Source organism: Colobus angolensis, unplaced genomic scaffold (genome assembly GCF_000951035.1).
Source record: "Colobus angolensis palliatus isolate OR3802 unplaced genomic scaffold, Cang.pa_1.0 Scaffold16, whole genome shotgun sequence".
Lineage (NCBI taxonomy): Eukaryota > Metazoa > Chordata > Mammalia > Primates > Cercopithecidae > Colobus > Colobus angolensis.
In genome coordinates, this window is record NW_012114710.1 from 657,691 (window position 1) to 675,306 (window position 17,616).

The 17,616-nt window shown below is 41.0% G+C and overlaps 1 long non-coding RNA gene across 1 annotated transcript; it reads left to right on the forward strand.

The window, feature by feature from the left end:
- The first annotated feature begins 3,745 nt into the window (after nucleotides 1-3,745).
- On the forward strand, nucleotides 3,746-17,385 carry LOC105508191. The gene is made up of 3 exons (XR_001001218.1): nucleotides 3,746-4,009; nucleotides 4,344-4,422; nucleotides 17,016-17,385. It is a non-coding gene; the product is annotated as an uncharacterized LOC105508191 (long non-coding RNA).
- Nucleotides 17,386-17,616: the final 231 nt, after the last annotated feature.

Below are 17,616 nucleotides of genomic sequence, written 5' to 3' on the forward strand. Positions count from 1 at the left end.
GATTTCAGATGACCTCAAAAGCAAGTGACCCCATTTCACACAAGGCCATGTATTTACCAATAAGTTCGATATTGAGGACTCCAGCTGCATTTTAACCTAGAAACATTGGGGCTAAATATGTAGGCCTTTACTTAGTTAATCAATTCACTAAATATTTACTGAGAATATATATTTGTCATCCTTTCAAAGCCTGTGACCCATAGTTCATCTCAAATATAACTGGAAGGTTTTTCAGAAGCTGCTAAGTCCACACGGCTAGTATTGACCAGATCTCCCCAGGACACAAGTTAGAGTTGAAGAAAGTTTCCATGTTTCCCTAAATCTTCTCTTTTCTAAGCTAAACACACAAAAGTAGCTAATATGACAGTGGTTTTCAGACCTTTAAGTATGGAGGTCTGTCCTGAAATGTGGGGCTCAGAATTTATCATAAAACTTGAATGCTTTGTACTAGTGCAGAGCCCCACGTGGCCATTAGCTCCTTTTCTCCTGCAACTCTGCTCTAAGAAGACAGTCTATATATGTATTTGCTTTGGGAAGTCATATCAGACGGTGAGGTCACTTCTAGTTGGGCAATCCACACTTAGAGATTAACATGCATTAAAAGGAAGATATCTGAACTGGCCCTCAACACCCCTGATATTTACCGGTAGCAGGGAGAATCCATAATGTGAAGATGGGGAAGGGAGGAAGGGAATACACATTCATTGGAAGTCGACTGTGTGTTGGGAATTGTGGTACATGCTTCATATACCTAATCTTCTCACGAGGACCCTAGGAAGTAAGTATCATTTTAGTTCCCACATGTGTTCTGAACGAGTTTCACTGCAAGTAACACAGAGCTTGACAACAAAGACTCGTCTCTAAAAATACAAAATCTGGAGGCAGGCTGCCCAAGCTTTCCCAGGAGCTCTGGGAGCCGTCAGGGACCAGGCCTTTTCCATCTTTCTGCTCTGCTATCCTTAGTGTGTAGGCCTTCCTCTTCATGTTTTCCACCTCATGATTATGGAATGGCTGCCTCCCCTCCAGGAATCATGTCCAGGTTCCGGGGAAGGGGGAAGAAGGAAAAAAGGCAAAGGGAGAAGTTCATGCCAGCCCAGCCTGCTCTTTCAAGAAACAAGCTTCCCATCCACTGTACCCGGTGATTTCTACTTATGTGTCATTGGCCAGAACTATATCAAATGGGCAACTGGTAAGATGAATATTTTATCTGGGCATAGTTAAGCTCCAAACAAAATCAGAGTTTTATTGGTAAAGAAGAATGAGCAACAGATATGGTGTAAGCAACATCAGGGTCTGCCACTCTGTTACAAATGAGAAAATAGGCCAAGAGACATAAAGTTCATGGCCACGGTCACAGCTGGAAAAAGGATGGGCTGAGATTTGAAGCCAGGCCCCTGCCCAGTCCAAAACTCTTGTTTTCTCCACTGTGCCATACTGTTTTTGGGCATAGCATAAACAGATCTCCCTTCCTAATGCCATCAGGAAGTAGGCATTCTGTTGCTCAGAGTCATTTTACAGATGGAGAAATTGAGGCACAGAAAGGCTAAGTACCTCAGGAACAGAGGATTTGAACTCAGGGTATTAGTCTGTTCTCACACTGCTAATAAAGACATACCTGAGACTGGGTATTATTTTAAAAAGAGGTTTAATGGACTCACAGTTCCACATGGCTGGGGAGGCCTCACAATCGTGGTGGAAGGCAAAGGAGAAGCAAAGTCACACCTTACATGGTGGCAGACAAGACGACTTGTTCAGGGGAACTCCCATTTATAAAACCATCAGATCTCGTGAGACTTATTCACTACCAGGAGAACAGTATGAGAGAAATCAACCCATGATTCAATTATCTCCACCTGGCCCCATCGTTGACATGTGGGGATTATTACATTTCAAGCTGAGATTTGGATGGGGACACAGTCAAACCATATCATTCAGTCACTATAAAGAGGAAGTGCCAGAGCAGCATTAGTCTGAAAACTCTCTCTCTCTCTCTCTCACACGCACACACACACACACACACACACACACACACACACACACACACACAGCCATGAGCTGTTTCCAGGGACATCCTACCCTGGGGGAGATTCTGACACTCAACCTAGGACTTGTCACGGAGGATTGTTGCAGGCTACCAACTGATATATTAAAAATAATATGTAGCCAATTACTGAGACTCTGTGGGTGATTTCAAAGTTATTCAGAATGTACATATTAAGTTATTCAGAAGAAATCCATTTTGGTTTTAACATTTTCAATGTAATGACCCTTACAGAATTGGTTTGTATCAGAAATGCCAAAAGCTCAGTGGTGCCCACTGATCGATTTGTCCTCTACAGTAGCGCTCAAGCAGAGATGGATGAATCTAATAAGAACAGGTGTTATTTAGTGAGAGCTTAAGAAGTGCCAGACACGGTGATCAATGTGTACACTTGTCATATTATTTCAACTTGACCCGTCTTTCGGAGAGGCTTCCTGTTATCCTTACCTTTCAGGTGAGGACCTGAGGCTCAGTGAAGGTGAGTGACTTGCCCCAAAACACACACCCAGGTAAAGGCAGGACTGTCCTGTAATCTAGGTGGCCCACCTGACCCCGCAACATCAATGTCCCTGACTGTGTGTAGGGGCTGAAGACAGCAGAAAGGAACTTGGAGTGAGGACCAGTAGACTTGCAAGTAAATAACACCCCAAATGTGCTTGTGCCGCTGAATTTCTAAGCTAACCAAGGACTGTTACGTTCAGCTCTTCTAATTTATATTATGTTCATACAGACCAGTGTTTTAGCCTGGTGAGATATTTTTAGACTAGAAAACCTGTGCAATGCTGCGGATTAAACAACTTTAATTCTATTGCACTTACCCACATCTGGCAGGCAGGGTGTACCTTTATGTAAAATTAAAAGCCAATGAAACTTGCCATTTTTTAAAAAGTTTGGCAGTAAAATTGCTTTCTTCCAGTTGTTCACAAATGAAACATGCTGTGCTGGTTTCTGAAAACCAAGAAGCCTGGAGAGAAATTTTTGACTTTGAAACAAAATTTAGAGGTTGAAGGATTTAGCAGTTTGCAAAGAACATGGAGCTAAGCCCTTGAAAAAAGCTGTTCAAAAAGTCCTGGCCTAAAGGGCCAACATCGTTTTCAGAAGTCCCCGCAGAAGCTCTTAGGAATCTGAAAGTGTAAAAATGGGGAGAGAGCATTTTAAAGACATCTTTCCCCTGAAAGCCGGTGCTTGTGAGCCTGTGCATTTTCCCACACGAATATGCTCCGCCGTTATGTTAGACAGGCATTTCCTGCGTGCGGCAGGTTTGTTATCCTTCATTTTTTTTTTTCCTTTTCCTTCTCAGGGAATTATCCAAGATTTGTAGCCAGCAGTCTCTGCCATATTTTCTCTCAGCCCTTAGTCACACGCCCATATATGGAAATCTTTATCACATAGTCTCTGGCTAGGACATTTTATAGGAAGTGTTTAGTGTATTGTGGTCTTTATAACTAAGTCATTCTAAGGATAAAATGGCGGCAATCGGCATGATTATGTGTGCGTGTGTCTGTGTGTGTGTTTAGCCTTTGGAGCTGCGAAACATATTTGACAAGTTTGAAGTCAAGGTTTTATCCCCTCAGTAGTTCTTGTATAGCAAAGTGAATTTTTGCTATTTAGAAAGGAATCTTCCTCACTTTGCCCTAGAAGTAAAGTGGAAAGGCATGCTGGGATATTTTCCCCATAATAAGGGAGTTCAAACTCTCCACATTTGGACATTTTCCCTGCTTAGGCAGCCACAGCACAGAGAGAATTAGTCACAAGGTTAGTCCAGCTTAAATAAGCAGAAGTCAAGTTAGTGCTTCACAGATTGGTCTTTTAGCAGATGCTCTGCCCTTTTGAGGAATGCAAGGGGCAAATGTGAGCTCTTAAGGATATTTTACATTTACGCAATGAGTTACGCCGTTCAAAAAACTTTCTTGTCTTTCTACCCTTGTGCAACCTAATTTCTCTTACCAGAAACCTGAGGCTCCAAAGGTAAGTCATTTGCTCTTGAGAAAACACAGCTAATACCACTTTACGTTCAGAAACTCCCAGCAGCTCCCACTGCATGAGTGATCAAGACCAAGCTCCTTAGGACAAAAGTGAAGGTTTGAGAAACATTTAGCAACCATTTATACACATAAGTACCGGTAGTTAGGCACCGTGAGGGGTGAAACCAAATAAGATGAATTCTTAGAGAGCTGTAATAGAAATGCGGGAATCTGTCATCATACAAATAATTAATTGCAATAAGTGTCTTCGTCGGCTCAGGCTGCTGTAACAAAATACCACAGACCAGATGGCTTAAATAACAATTTATTTCTCACAGTTCTGGAGGCCGAAAGGCCAGGGTCAAAGTGCCAGTGGATTACATTTCCTGGTGAGGACCCTCTTCCTGGCTTGTACCTGTAAGTGGCCACTGTCTTGCTGTTTCCTCATGTGTTTTTTTCCTGGGTGAGTGCACTGATGAGAGGGAGAGAGAGAGAGGGGATCTATTTTCCTCTTTTTATTTTTTACGTACTTATTTTTTTGAGACGGAGTCTCACTCTTGCCCAGGCTGGAGTGCAGTGGCATGATCTTGGCTCACTGCAACCTCTGCCTCCCGATTCAAACAATTCTCCTGCCTCAGCCTCTCCAGTAGCTGGGACTACAGGCACCCACCTCTAAGTCCAGCTAATTTTTGTATTTTTAGTAGAGACAGGGTTTCACCATGTTGGCCAGGCTGGTCTCAAACTCCTGACCTCAGGTAATCTGCCCACCTCGGCTTCCCAAAGTGCTGGGATTACAGACGTGAACCACTGTGCCCGGCCTATTTTCCTCTTCTTATAAGGGCACTGTTTCTCTCATGAGAATTCTCACCCTCACGACCTCATCTAAACCTAATACTCCCAAAAGCTTTACCTCTAGATACTATTACACTGGGAGTTAGGGTCTCAACATGTGATTTTTCAGAGGACATAGACATTCAGCCCATAGCAATAAGCAAGTGACTGGGGAAGAGTGGTCTGGGATTGAGCAGTGTTGAGGTAAAACTAGCTTTAAAAATCATGTTCTTCCCAATGGTCTCCCCACATGGACTTGATCCAGGGTCTGTGAATAGCTTTGTCCTGCAACTAGTGATGCATCAGAGCAAAAAAAAAAAAAATAGGCAGGACATAATGCAGCACTTAGGAAGGAGGATGTGTATGCGATTATCATCAGACTTTCACTTATAGGTTAAAAGAGAAGTGAGAGTTGTAGTTGTGTGTGAGGCCAGGATAGGGGAAGGAGGAAGCTGGGGAGGGGCTGGCAGGGAAGACCAACACTATGTCATGGACAACCTCCCTGGAAGGTATTTCCCAAATTTCCTTCCAAGAAGATGGTCTGTTTGTACATTATTACTGACATTTTGGACCCAGATTATGTCTTTTTTCAGAGATATTTGATCACTTGAGCCCTTCTCCATATCCAGATCACCTCCAGGGTTAGTGAGATAGTTAACATATTATAAGTGATATTGACTTCCCCCCAGACGTGATAAAAGGTCTCCTTTTGTATAGGCAGTACAGGTTCTGTGAGTTCGGCCTGTCTGCAGTTAAAGTCTAATACAGGCCTGGGGATGAGTGTATTTGCTCTGCTAAGCAGTTGACTCCAGACACATTTTGCCTGTACAGAGACCTGAAGTGGGCATGTGAATGTTTTCAAGATAAAACAAACAAAGAGAATAGCCTCGGGTGACCAGTGTCATGGAGCCCAGCCAGATAAACACCCTCTGGGTATACCCAATGCCAATTTTGGTGTGGGGACCCTTTTGCCCATTGTCCTGCATGGGCTTCAAGAGTCCCAGCAACCATTGGGAAATAATTAAATCACCTTATACGATTGTTCTTGGAAGTAAAATGCTAAGAACTGTTTGTACAGGTCAATCGAGTCAACACAGCAGGAAGCAGAGTTAGCTGCTTTCTTTTAAAGGGGCCTAGCACTGTGTTCTGCCTTCCTCTCTTCTTCCCTCCTTCCATGACTTCCTTCCACTTCAATTGAACATCTACTATGTGCTGGTACTGCCCTAAGCATAGGGAGTACATAAATGACAAAAGTGTGGCCTGGCATTTGTCCTCTTTTATTCTGCGAATATTTATTTTATGTGCCAGCCTCTATGCCATGTACTAGGCATGCTGCATGGAACAGGAAATGCAGCTTCTGCATTGTCAGGATACGGGATAGTGGTAATAGTGTTGAGTAAGTAATTAGGAGTGTCTCAAGAGTCACAGAACAGAGTTCCATGAGGATGTATAACAGAAGGGCCTAATTGAGTTTATGGAATCAAACAACTCCTCATTTGAAAAGGAACATGGAGAAAATGCTTAAAACGTGCTTTTACCTAAGTAAGGTCTATTTTAAATTCATATTCTATCTTCCTAAAGTTAAGACAATCATATGACTTTTAAAAATGTATTTGATTACATTATATTGATTACATGAGTCAAGCAACCAGTTTAATAAGTGAATTAGTTGCTCAAGATTTAGGTAGATTTAGTCTTTGGATGTTTTTGAGACATATCTCAAAAGATCAAACTCAGATTCAAACTTCCTAAGTTCATATGGCAAGTTAGGCAGAATTCTAAGATGATCTCCAACATTCCCACTCTCTTCTTCCCTGGTATACACATTCTCCCAGTTATTTAATCAAACTCTAAGCTGGGTACCATGAAGAGATTTTGCAGATGTAGCTAAGGTGCCAAATCAACTGACCTTAAGGTGGGAAGATTATCTGGGGAGCGGCAGGTGCTGATCTAATCAGCCAAGCCCTTAAAAAGGACTGGGCTCCTGCTGATGAAAGAGATTCGAAGTGTGAGATACATTTGACACTGGGGGGTGGGGGGGGATTCTCCACAGCTGGATTTGAAGAGGAATATTAGGGGCCTTTAGGAGCTCAGAGCAGACCCTAGCTGATAGCCAACAAAGAAATGAGGGCCTCAGTCCTACGACCTCAAGGAAGTGAATGCTGCCATGACCACATGAGCTTGGAAGATAACCCTGAACTCCCGATGAGAAAAAAAAAAAAAACTTTGCCAACGCTTTTTAGCCTTGTGAGGTCCTGAGTAGAGAACACAGCCACACCATGCACAGCCTTCTGACCTATGGCACTGTGAACTAATAGGTGAGCATTGTTTTAAGCCTCTAAGTCTGTGGCAACTTGAGACACAGCAATAGAAAACAAATACAGCTGCTGTTCTGTTTCCCTCTCAGTATGGACGTCTCTATTGCTTCCAGTATGACCCAAATCCTCTTGATTAAAAAGACTGAACATGTGACCAGGTTGGCAAATCATCATATCTCTCACCTCTGAGCATGATGATTGGCTCAGGTGTTGGGATTGTGACCTAAGCTGTGCCACCAGTGTCCTTACCTGTGAATTGTAAAAGATGAGCTTAAGGCAGAATGCTAACTTCCCAAGGAATGAGAGCCCAGAGCTGCCCATATCCATGACTCCACTAACATGATGAACCTGATTTGAACCCTGAAACCCAAAGAGCACGGAGAGTCCTGACAGTGTTCGAGACCCTGCGTCCATTGTCTTTTGGTCACCTAAACCTATGCCCTTCCAGCAACTTGGTTATAGGAACCAAGGCTTCTCCTTTTGATTTGAGCCAGGTCATGCTGAGCTTCTGTTGCAGGCAGCCAGAGAGGTCTGAACAATAAAGCTAGAGAGAAGTAAAGAACGGTGAGCTAGAAGACACCAGTTCTGCTTATCAGACATTATCAAGACATGGAAGTGTCTCTTTGCATGTAACCTGAGTTTTCTATTTTGTTTTTATAAATCAGTGCTGAAGGACATCAAATGATAGCAAAAACAAACACTAGCCCAATCATATTATCAGAACTTGCAGGGATTTTAGATGCTATCTGGTCAAGGGCCCTAATTGTCTATGTGTAGAAGCTTAGCCCAGAGAGGAGGAGCAGCTAGTTAGGTAACAAGGTGGTCATTCCAGAATTATTGGATAAAACTGACCCAGGTTGAATGAAAAATGATGCTCTCTGTATCTAATCTATTTTCTTCTGCTTTCCATGATTACTTGGGTTTTCCATCATTTCAGCGTCTTTTTCTCAACTTTTCTAAAATTGTGTCTAGTGAGCACCGTGACTCTCATGATCCCTATGATGTATTTTCAAGCTAGACTCTCCAGTTTCTGAATCTCTGGTGGTATCTCGGTTTGTCAGAGTGATTTCTACTTGATTCTACTAAAAATGGTGTAAAACTGCGTCCTGTTGAACATACTGCAAGAAGCTATCCTGGGCACAACTTACCTTTGTGATGATTGTATAAGGATAAATTCGTAAATGATTATCTCCCTTGAATACAAATGTAAGTTGTTTCCATAGATACCTGTTCACAAAGATTAATGAGATAAGTGTTTTCCAATGCCTGGTTGAATTACACTTCTAACATACCAAATTGTGAACATCTTACTCCATTTCAACACGGAATTACAGAGTAGAAGATCTGGAAGAGGGCCTTAGGGATCACCAGACTCAATCTCTAATGGATCAGAGAAGGACAATGGGCTCCAAAGAGCGGGAAGGCCTTGGACAAGGTCAGAGCCTCTCTATTTTAAAAATCAATAGGTCGCCTATTGTGCTCTTAAATGAGATGAACTCACAAACTTTTTTCCTTAAAATTTGCCTTTTGCCTTTTCTGCATGTATATAAACAAAAGTAGCAAAAAATATAAAATGTAAAGATTGTCTACCACCTGGATTTCGGAGCAACTAGGGAAAGATCTGTTTCCGGGATTAAGAAAAATCTTACCAATGAGATAATAAAATAACCTATTTGTTATTAATTTTAAAACTTGAGTAATTGAAAGAACAGCATTGTTTTTCTTTATAAAAATTGATATACATTTATTTTTAAATATTCGGAAAACTTTAAGCTGTAGAAAGAAGGAGAAGAAATTGCTTATATTCGCACTACCCAACAAAACCAATTTTTAACATTTTTGGTGATTTTTCTTCAATCTTATTCTATATGAATAGAAAGTCTATGAGGATGGCAGTCATAAACATTTTCCCACGTTATTACATCTTCTTTATAAATATCTACTAAGCACATGTGGTATGTTTTTCTTTAGCAGCTAACTATTCTATTATGGGAATGCTGGTTTTAAAATAACCTTACAAGGAGCATCTTCATGTATAAATATATTTTTCCATATTTAGGAGTATTCTCTTATTCCTCATAAATGGAATTTCTGGATCTGTTTTATAATAGGTGCATAGCTCAATTGATAGACGAAGAGGAAACTGCAGAAGAAAAAGACAAAACCCTGAGAAAATTCACTGTCAAGGGTTTGGCAGAAGCCTTTATAGACCTCAGCAACTCGGAAAGTTTGAAACCATGGACCCTAACACTGCAAGGTTTTCATTAGTAGAGAGGAGTGTTCATGATGCATTATCTACTCACAAGCAAATATATGATGAAACAAAGAAATAAATCAAGTATTCTTTTCTTTTCTGAAAAGAGCGACACCTCCTCAAGAACAGCCCCAGGCAGGTCCTTCAGGAGGTGCTTCAAAAGAAGGTATTGTTTTCATAGATGACAGCTCCATGCCTGTTGTTACCCCTTCAGTCCTTCCAGTGGGACAAACTGGAGAAGTAGAAGACAGTGATACTGATGATCCTGACATTGTGTAGGCCTAGGCTAGTATGTGTGTTTGTGTCTTAGTTTTTAACAAAAGTGTTTAAAAAGTGAAAAATAAAAAACTGTGAAAGTAGAAAAAAGTTTATAGAATAAGGATATTAAAAAGAAATATTTTTGCACAGCTGTACAATGTGTGTTTAAGCCAAATATCTACAAAATAAAACATTAAAAAATTAAGAAGTTTATAAAGTAAAAATGTTACAGTAAGCTAAGGTAAATTTAGTATTGAAGACAGAAAAATATTCTCTATAAATGTAGTGCTAAGTGTACAGTGTTCATAAGGTGTACAGTTGTGTCCTAAGCTTTCACATTCACTCACCACTCACTCATTGACTCACCCTGAGTAACTGCCAGTCCTGCAAGCTCCATTTATGGTAAGCGACCTAAACAGGACAGGGTGTGCCATTTTTAACATTTTATATTGTATTTTTACTGTTTTCTGTTTGAATATGTTCGGATACACAAATACCATTGTGTCATAATTGCCTACAGTATTTGGTAGAGTAACATGCTGTACAGGTTTGTGGCCTAAGAGTGATAAAACCATACCATATAGCCTAGGTGTGGAGTAGGCAATACCATCTAGGTTTGTATATGCACACCCTATAATGTTCGCACAATGACAAAATTGCCCAAAGAAAACATTTCCATTATAAGTACATAACTGTATTTACTTAACAGGTGAACCAGGCACTGACCCAGGTATTAGGTCTCTGATGGTGGACACATACACATGGCCCCTTTCCCCATGGGCTTTGTGATCATTGACTAGTTACGGTGCCTCTTTTATGAATTGTCTGTAAATATCCTTGCATGTCTGTGTTTAGGGTTCTTTGCATTTTTCTTATTGAATTACTTCAGCTCTTTATAAAGAAAAGATAGCAGCTCTTTTTTGCATTCGCTGCAAACTTTTTTTCAGTTTGCCTTTTAATCTTAATTTTGGTGACGTTTTCCCTTTTTTACAGATTTTTAAAATTATCTATTCAAATCTCTTGGTCTTTTCCCCTTAAATTTCTTTCCTTACTTTTAATCTTAGGAAATACTAAAAATGGTTATTTCTGAGTTTTTTAGAACTTTTCTCTTGCTAAAAATCACCTTGTGAGAAAACACACACCTACACTCACATATGTGTATGTATGTATATAGATATTTTTAGAGGGAGAGAATGAGAGTGTGTGTGTGAGAGAGAGAGAGAGAAGGAAATAGAGAGAGAGATGGAAAAAGAAAGGAGGGAGAGAATTCAGTGGATAATTCAATTCCAGACTCTTTATGCAGGTTACGAACCTAAAGGCCACGTTAGCAGTCCCATTGCCTGCCTACCACTCCTGATTGCCCAGTCTTTTCTCCTCTTGGGGTTCCCAGATGGAAGGTGCTATGGAAGGTGCTTGTAGTCCTTACAGCACTACAGAAGGTGCTGTAAGGACTAGACAAAAGAATAATGCATGGTCTGTCCTTCTAGTTTATAAAATCACACGCACAACTACACAGGCACATACACGCAGAGCTCATTAATTCAAGGCTGTGTGTGGTAAGAAACAAGTGAGTTGCGTAGACTGGATGGACTCCAGACTTTTCATTTTGCAACCCTATTAGTTAAAAACATGTTGTGCAAACACTTTCGATACATGTTTCATAGAATTCAAGACACTATCAATTGTGCATTACATCATTACGTTATATAGCATGAAGAAAGAAAAATATCCCTGCCAAACTGTGACACAGGCTTTCTGTAGGTATTGATTGTAAAATGCATCTCAATATGAGAGATGTTAAAATGCAAAACAATGTGTGTCTCAGAACTGATAAAAAATGATCATATACTTCTAAACGAATATATTATGTCCTTTTAAAAGCATACACAAAAATAGGAGTTTTAAAAGATTGAGATTTTATAAGCAAAAGTTCAACACCTTCCTGTTGCACCCCAAAGGATCACTACAGACAACCGACTCTGGAGGCCACTGGCATAGACAGAGGTCTCGTGTGGGTCCAGAAGAGTGAGGAGCTCTTAGCTGTCTGTGTGGCTTTGAGGAAGTGGATGAGCATTTCAGAAGTGCCCAAACACAGAAACAGGAAAACCATCTGAGTGATGTTAGGGGACAGTGAAGCCAAGGGACCAGAAGTGACTGTGGTTCTCAGCCTCAGTGTTAGGGGGAATGACATAAGTAGGGTAGCCAGGCGAGGAAGCTACTCTCTGGGAGAAAGATAAACAACTTAGGGAAATAACGGCATGTAAATGGAGCTAATTTAAACAGTGTAAGCAGATGACAGCTGGGCACTGTATTTAATGTCAGCATAGACAAAGAGCAACACAAGATTTGGGTGGGTGCCACTTAAGGCCGATCTTGCAAGTCAGACGTGCAGTGTCTGTAACAGAAGTCACAAGTGCCTGGCTCAAGATAGCTCCCTGACTGATAGTCACAATGTCTCCTTTGAAGATTAATCTCTTTCAGTTAAAGGACTGAAGACTCCAATTAAAATGCAATTACCCCCAACAGAGGTAACCAACATCTTTTTCTTGTGAGAGGACAGGTTGCTGAGAGGAAGGCACTAAAGAAATACAGTGTGAAAGCTGGAGGTGGATTCTTCTGGTATTCCAGAAGCTGGATAATTTTGGAATACTGGATTCTTCTGGAATGCTTATCCACTTCCCCAGAGCCACACAGACTCAGCTAAGAGCCCCTCACTCTTCTGGGCCCACACGGGACCTCTGTCTATGCCAGTGGCCTCCAGGGTGGGGTGTCTGCAGTGATCCTTTGGGGTGCAACAGGAAGGTATTGAACTTTTGCTTATAAAACATCAACCTTTTAAAACTCCCATTTTTGTGTATGCTTTTAAGAGGACATAATATATTCATTTAGAAGCATATGATCATTGATCATTTTTTATCAGTTCTGAGACACACATTGTTTCACATTTTAACATCTCTCATATTGGAATACATTTTACAATCTACATACAAAAGCCTATGTCACAATTTGATTGGCAGGGATATTTTTCTTTCTTCATGCTATATGTGATGATGTAATGTACAACTGATAGTGTCTTGAATTCTATGAAATATGTATTGAAAGTGCTTGCACAACATGTTTTTAACTAATGGGGTTGCAAAATGAAAAGTTTGGAGTCCATCCAGTCTACACAACTCACTTGTTTCTTATCATACACAGCCTTGAACTAATGAACTCTGCATGTGTGTGTGTGCCTGTGTAGTTGTCCATGTGATACTAAAAACTTGAAGGACAGACCACACATTTGTCTTCTGTCTAGTCCTTACAACACCTTCCATAGTCTAGGCCAGCAGTTCTCAACACCATCAGACTTACCACCCCTTTTATAACTAGTATTTTATGATGTCCTTTTTACGATCTTAAAATTAAATTCACAGATACGTTTTTTAAAAAGCCCATATTGTATTAGTTGGGTTCCCCTCATTGCTAAAACAAATGTACCCTAATATATTTAATAACTTAAACACAATAAAAGTTTATTTCCAGCTCTCATGGTAGGACTGAGCAGATAAGTAATGGGCAGGGAGTTGAAACAGATATGGAGGCGTGCACCTGGGAGGTTTTCGTGGGCCAGGCCTGAAAGTGGCATGTATCACTTCTGCTCAGGGGCCATTGGCTGAGACTCAAGCACATGACCACACCTGTCTGCAAGGGTGGATGGGAAATAGAGTCTAGTTGGGAAACCAGGAGAGAGAGTGGAACGTGGACTTTGGTGAGCATCTAGCAGTTTCTGCCACAAATATAATGCCTTGTTATAAAAGAGAAATAAAAGAATTTACAATAAAACAATATGATTTTCATTATGTAAACCCTTAGGATGGTCACACTAGAAGACATGAGTCAAATGCTTTCACTCATAAGGAGAATGATGTGAATGTGAAGGCCTTAAGTGCAGTTTAAGAGTGGCGTGTTGTGTTAGTGACTAACATATCCTTCCCTATTTTACTATTACTATCCAATAGTGTTTTTTGTTTGTTTGTTTGTTTTTACTAGTAATGAGAGTTCCTGAAATAGTGAAAAACACTTAGTAAAATTCTGAACAAAGCACAATCTTCCTTTAATTTATACAGCTGACACGTTGCAGGAAAATCTGGTGCATATTAGAACTCTGCAACAAATGTTTTGTATTTATATGTAAAATCAAATTGGGCTCTAGGCTCAGATAATTATAAAGATTTTTTTTTTTTTTTTTGCCTCCAGGAATATCAAATGGGGCACTAGTAGGCCCTGAGGGATGAGGGAGAATCCTTCATTGTGCAAAACTTTTCCGGATGTTGCAGGATGTCTAGCGACCCCAGCACCCTTGCTAAATGCCAGTAGTACCCTCCCCACATACACAAATCACTGTGACAACCACATACACCTCCACAATTTTCCAAAGCATTCCCATGGAGTCATACTGCTTCCACTGAGAACCACTGATCTTACTCGATAAATGCCTGACAATTCACTCTTGGGTACTTGAAGAAATGGATAAACAAACTGATTCACTAATTGTGGCATATTACTATAAAGCAAAGAATATGAACATATTTGGAATGCCAGCCTTGTGCTGTGCTGGGTGATTTTACATAACTATCTCATTTAATCCTCAAAACAATCTTGCAAGATATTATAAACTTGAAGGACAGACCACACATCTTTATAATGAATGAAATAGGGGTCTTGGAGGTGAAGTAGCATGTCTTAATTACATGGTGGGTAAATATGTGGGAAGCTGGGATTGAAATCTGGGCCTGACTCCAGAATCCATGGTAAATTTCCACCATTATTAGGATAACCATATGTCTCCAATCAAGTCTACTGTCCTGGAGTAATGAGTATTAGCACTCCCTTTCACTCTCAAAGAGTCCCAGTCTGGAGAGTAAATTACATGGCCCCCGTAAATATTATATGCTGCTATTGTCATCATTATTTATTGCACAGGAAGGTCAAGAGAGAGGGGAAAAAAGCAATATTATTCTTTCTCAGACATCAGTGGATGACTGAGGAGGCAGAATGGGTTTTCTCTTCCCCATTTATCACCTGTGCACTTCTCAAATCATCCATGGAGATTTGTATCTGTTTATCTTCTGGAAAAAAAATTTTAAACAGTAGGAAAATAAACACTTTCTAGATATTCAATCTTTTGCTATCAAACAGGGTGTTGTCCTTTACCTGCAAATAAGCTATGCTGTCTCCTAAGAAAGACTAAGTACTCTTCAATCTGAAAAACAGCTGAAGATAGTGTAGGAAGCTGAACTAAGACACGCTGAGCAAGGTGATGCATTGATGCTTGCTTGCTTGCTTTTGATGAGCTGGTCACATTCTTGAAGTTAGGAAGAAATCTTCCCTTTAGATATTTAAGTTAGAAGCCTGTTTCTATCAGCTGCTGGTTCTGACGGTTTTCAAACAACTGCTTTAAACAAGTCACAGTTTTAGACATGTCACATGCACACGTTCAGTCTCAGAGTTACGGGAAAGTACCAGAAAGAATTCACAGGGTAATTTCAACACCCAAATGCTGTCTCTGCCACCTCTCCCATCTCATTCCTGTCAATGACTCTCTCCCTCCACTCTGCCTACTATCCCCCCACCTTTTGTTTCAGCTCCTTGTGGCATTTGGTGTTTCCCCTCCCAATCTGCAGCCAGGGTCAGCACTGGTGAGGAAAAGTGGGTCAGATTGCCCTCTGTCTCCTGGTGCTGAGCACTCCTATGTTGGTTCAAACACAGAACCAACTGAAACCCACTCAGGCCTTCCCCAGCTGCCATCAGCCACTACCCTAGTGGTGGTCTGAGGGATTTCTTGAAAAGGAAGTAACCTAGTGGTCAGCTGCCCTTCTTGGTTTCCCACCAGGAGCTCTAATAGAAAGAGTCCTGGTGGAGATGCTGAGCCTGACCCCATTGGGGGCCCATTGGAAGATGTGTCTTAGACCCTGGTGGCGCAGGGCAGAGAGGGAGCTTCCGAGCTGTTCCTGGTTTATCCATGCACCATTGCCAAGCTTGGGGATGATGCTTAACAAAGAGCACAGCATTCCACTGAAGACACTTAATAAAATTATAAAATTTAAAAAATAATAATTGTTGAATTGGGCTTAAGTAATACCATCCTGTTGTAGTTGTTTCCTTCAGCTTCAGTTGTATTTGGAAAAAAAAGAAATTACCACAGAACTGATACAAATTATTAAAATTTCCCCCTCTTCAAGTCTCCATAGCCAAGTAGAAGGTGTGGAGACTGTCAAAAGACGTCTGAAACCTTAAAGGATAAGTACAAAATAATCCCTCTAAGTGTGGATATTGATCGCTTTTGTTGTATAAAGACAGATTGTTCTGCTGAGACCACAGGAAATACACTCCATAAATGCTATCTTTTCTCCCTCCCACATCCATGGCAGACTCTGTTAATTGATCACCTAATTCTTAATAGAATATTTCAGGGAAAAACTGATGAAAGTTGGCAAGGGAGATGAAAGCTGTTTTTCTTTCTGACCTAGAGTAAGACCACAATGAGGTAGACATTCCCAGAATTTGTCACCCAAGGTAGTTATAGTATTTGATATTTGGAATTTGGAATCTTGGAGAATGGACCTTAGACTACCATGGGAAGGATCTCCTAATTTTCTCTCACTCCATCAGTCTGTCTTGAGAAGTCTGGCTATGCTGGAATACTACCAGCTGGGAAGGGATTGATGTGGAGATATGCCGGGAGGTAGGCAGGGAGGCCCTGGAGAGGAACGCAAGCTCAAGATGAGTACTTTACATTTTGGAAGCCAGATTACTTACAAGTAGCTCTTTGGGTCTGCTTTCTCTGCTGATATCCTGGAGCCTTAAGCAAAGTTGATCTATTCATTCATTCAACAAACAATTATTGGGCATCTATCCTGTGGCAGTCACTGAGCTATGATCCAGAATAAGAGGATGAATGACACAGATACAATCTGAGGATGATAAACCAGTTACAGCTATTTTTGATCTTGGTGGTAAGGGCTTTGAGTGGCAAAACATGGACAGAAATGCTGGGGTGACACAGCAGGGGATCCCAGTGTTCTAGTTAAAAGGTATCTGTTCTCCAACATGATTTCACTGGATGGACTGGACACAAAGAGAAGAATTATGGGCAGGGTTTGGGCAGGAAGATTAAAGAGGTAGCTACTCCCCCAAGAGTTGGGGCCATGAGATCCAGGCACCTTATTCACATAAAGGCTCTTTTCTTTCACTGCCAACCTTGGAGGATCAGGGTTTGATTTTTTTTATAGGGGGTCATGGAAGCTAAAACCTTGGCAAAGAGCAATCTGTGATCTGCTGTTGTGTTTTTCTATTCCCTTCCACAGGTGATTCCTAGAAGTCTCCATTTTGAAGTTCTCTTGTCCTTTGACCAAGCATCCAGCACATCCTCACAATACTCCAAAGCCACCTTGAAGACTCTCTTCAAAGCAATTTTTACTGTTGATACCACCACCATTGTTCCTGACACATGAAGCAGGAGGACCCAAGGCCGGAGGTCATGGCGGAGAGATGAGCAGATAGTCCTCAAAGGCAGACAGGGCTGGGGTTGAAGAGGAATTCCCTAATAGCTGTTATACATGGAGATATGACAGGTATGAACAAACAACCTAGGACTGGAAGAAAGAAGAGGGAGGAGTCAGGTAGAAATAGTACTGGGAGTGGATGCCCGGGCTGTGTAGTGACATAAAGGGGCTTAAAGAGAGCTTGGGGAGCAAAACTGAGAGGAAGAGAATGAAGGAAGGTAAAGAATTCAGTCTTTGGCATTCTGATATATAGTGAGGGCTGGGGGTGGTGACAGACTAGATTTAGGGAGCCTGAGGGTTGGGTGTTGGTTTGTGTTCTTGAAATTACTTCCTCAGGATTTCACATCTAACCAAATATTAACAATCATTTACTAAATAAATATTGTTCCATCCCTGGATGGGC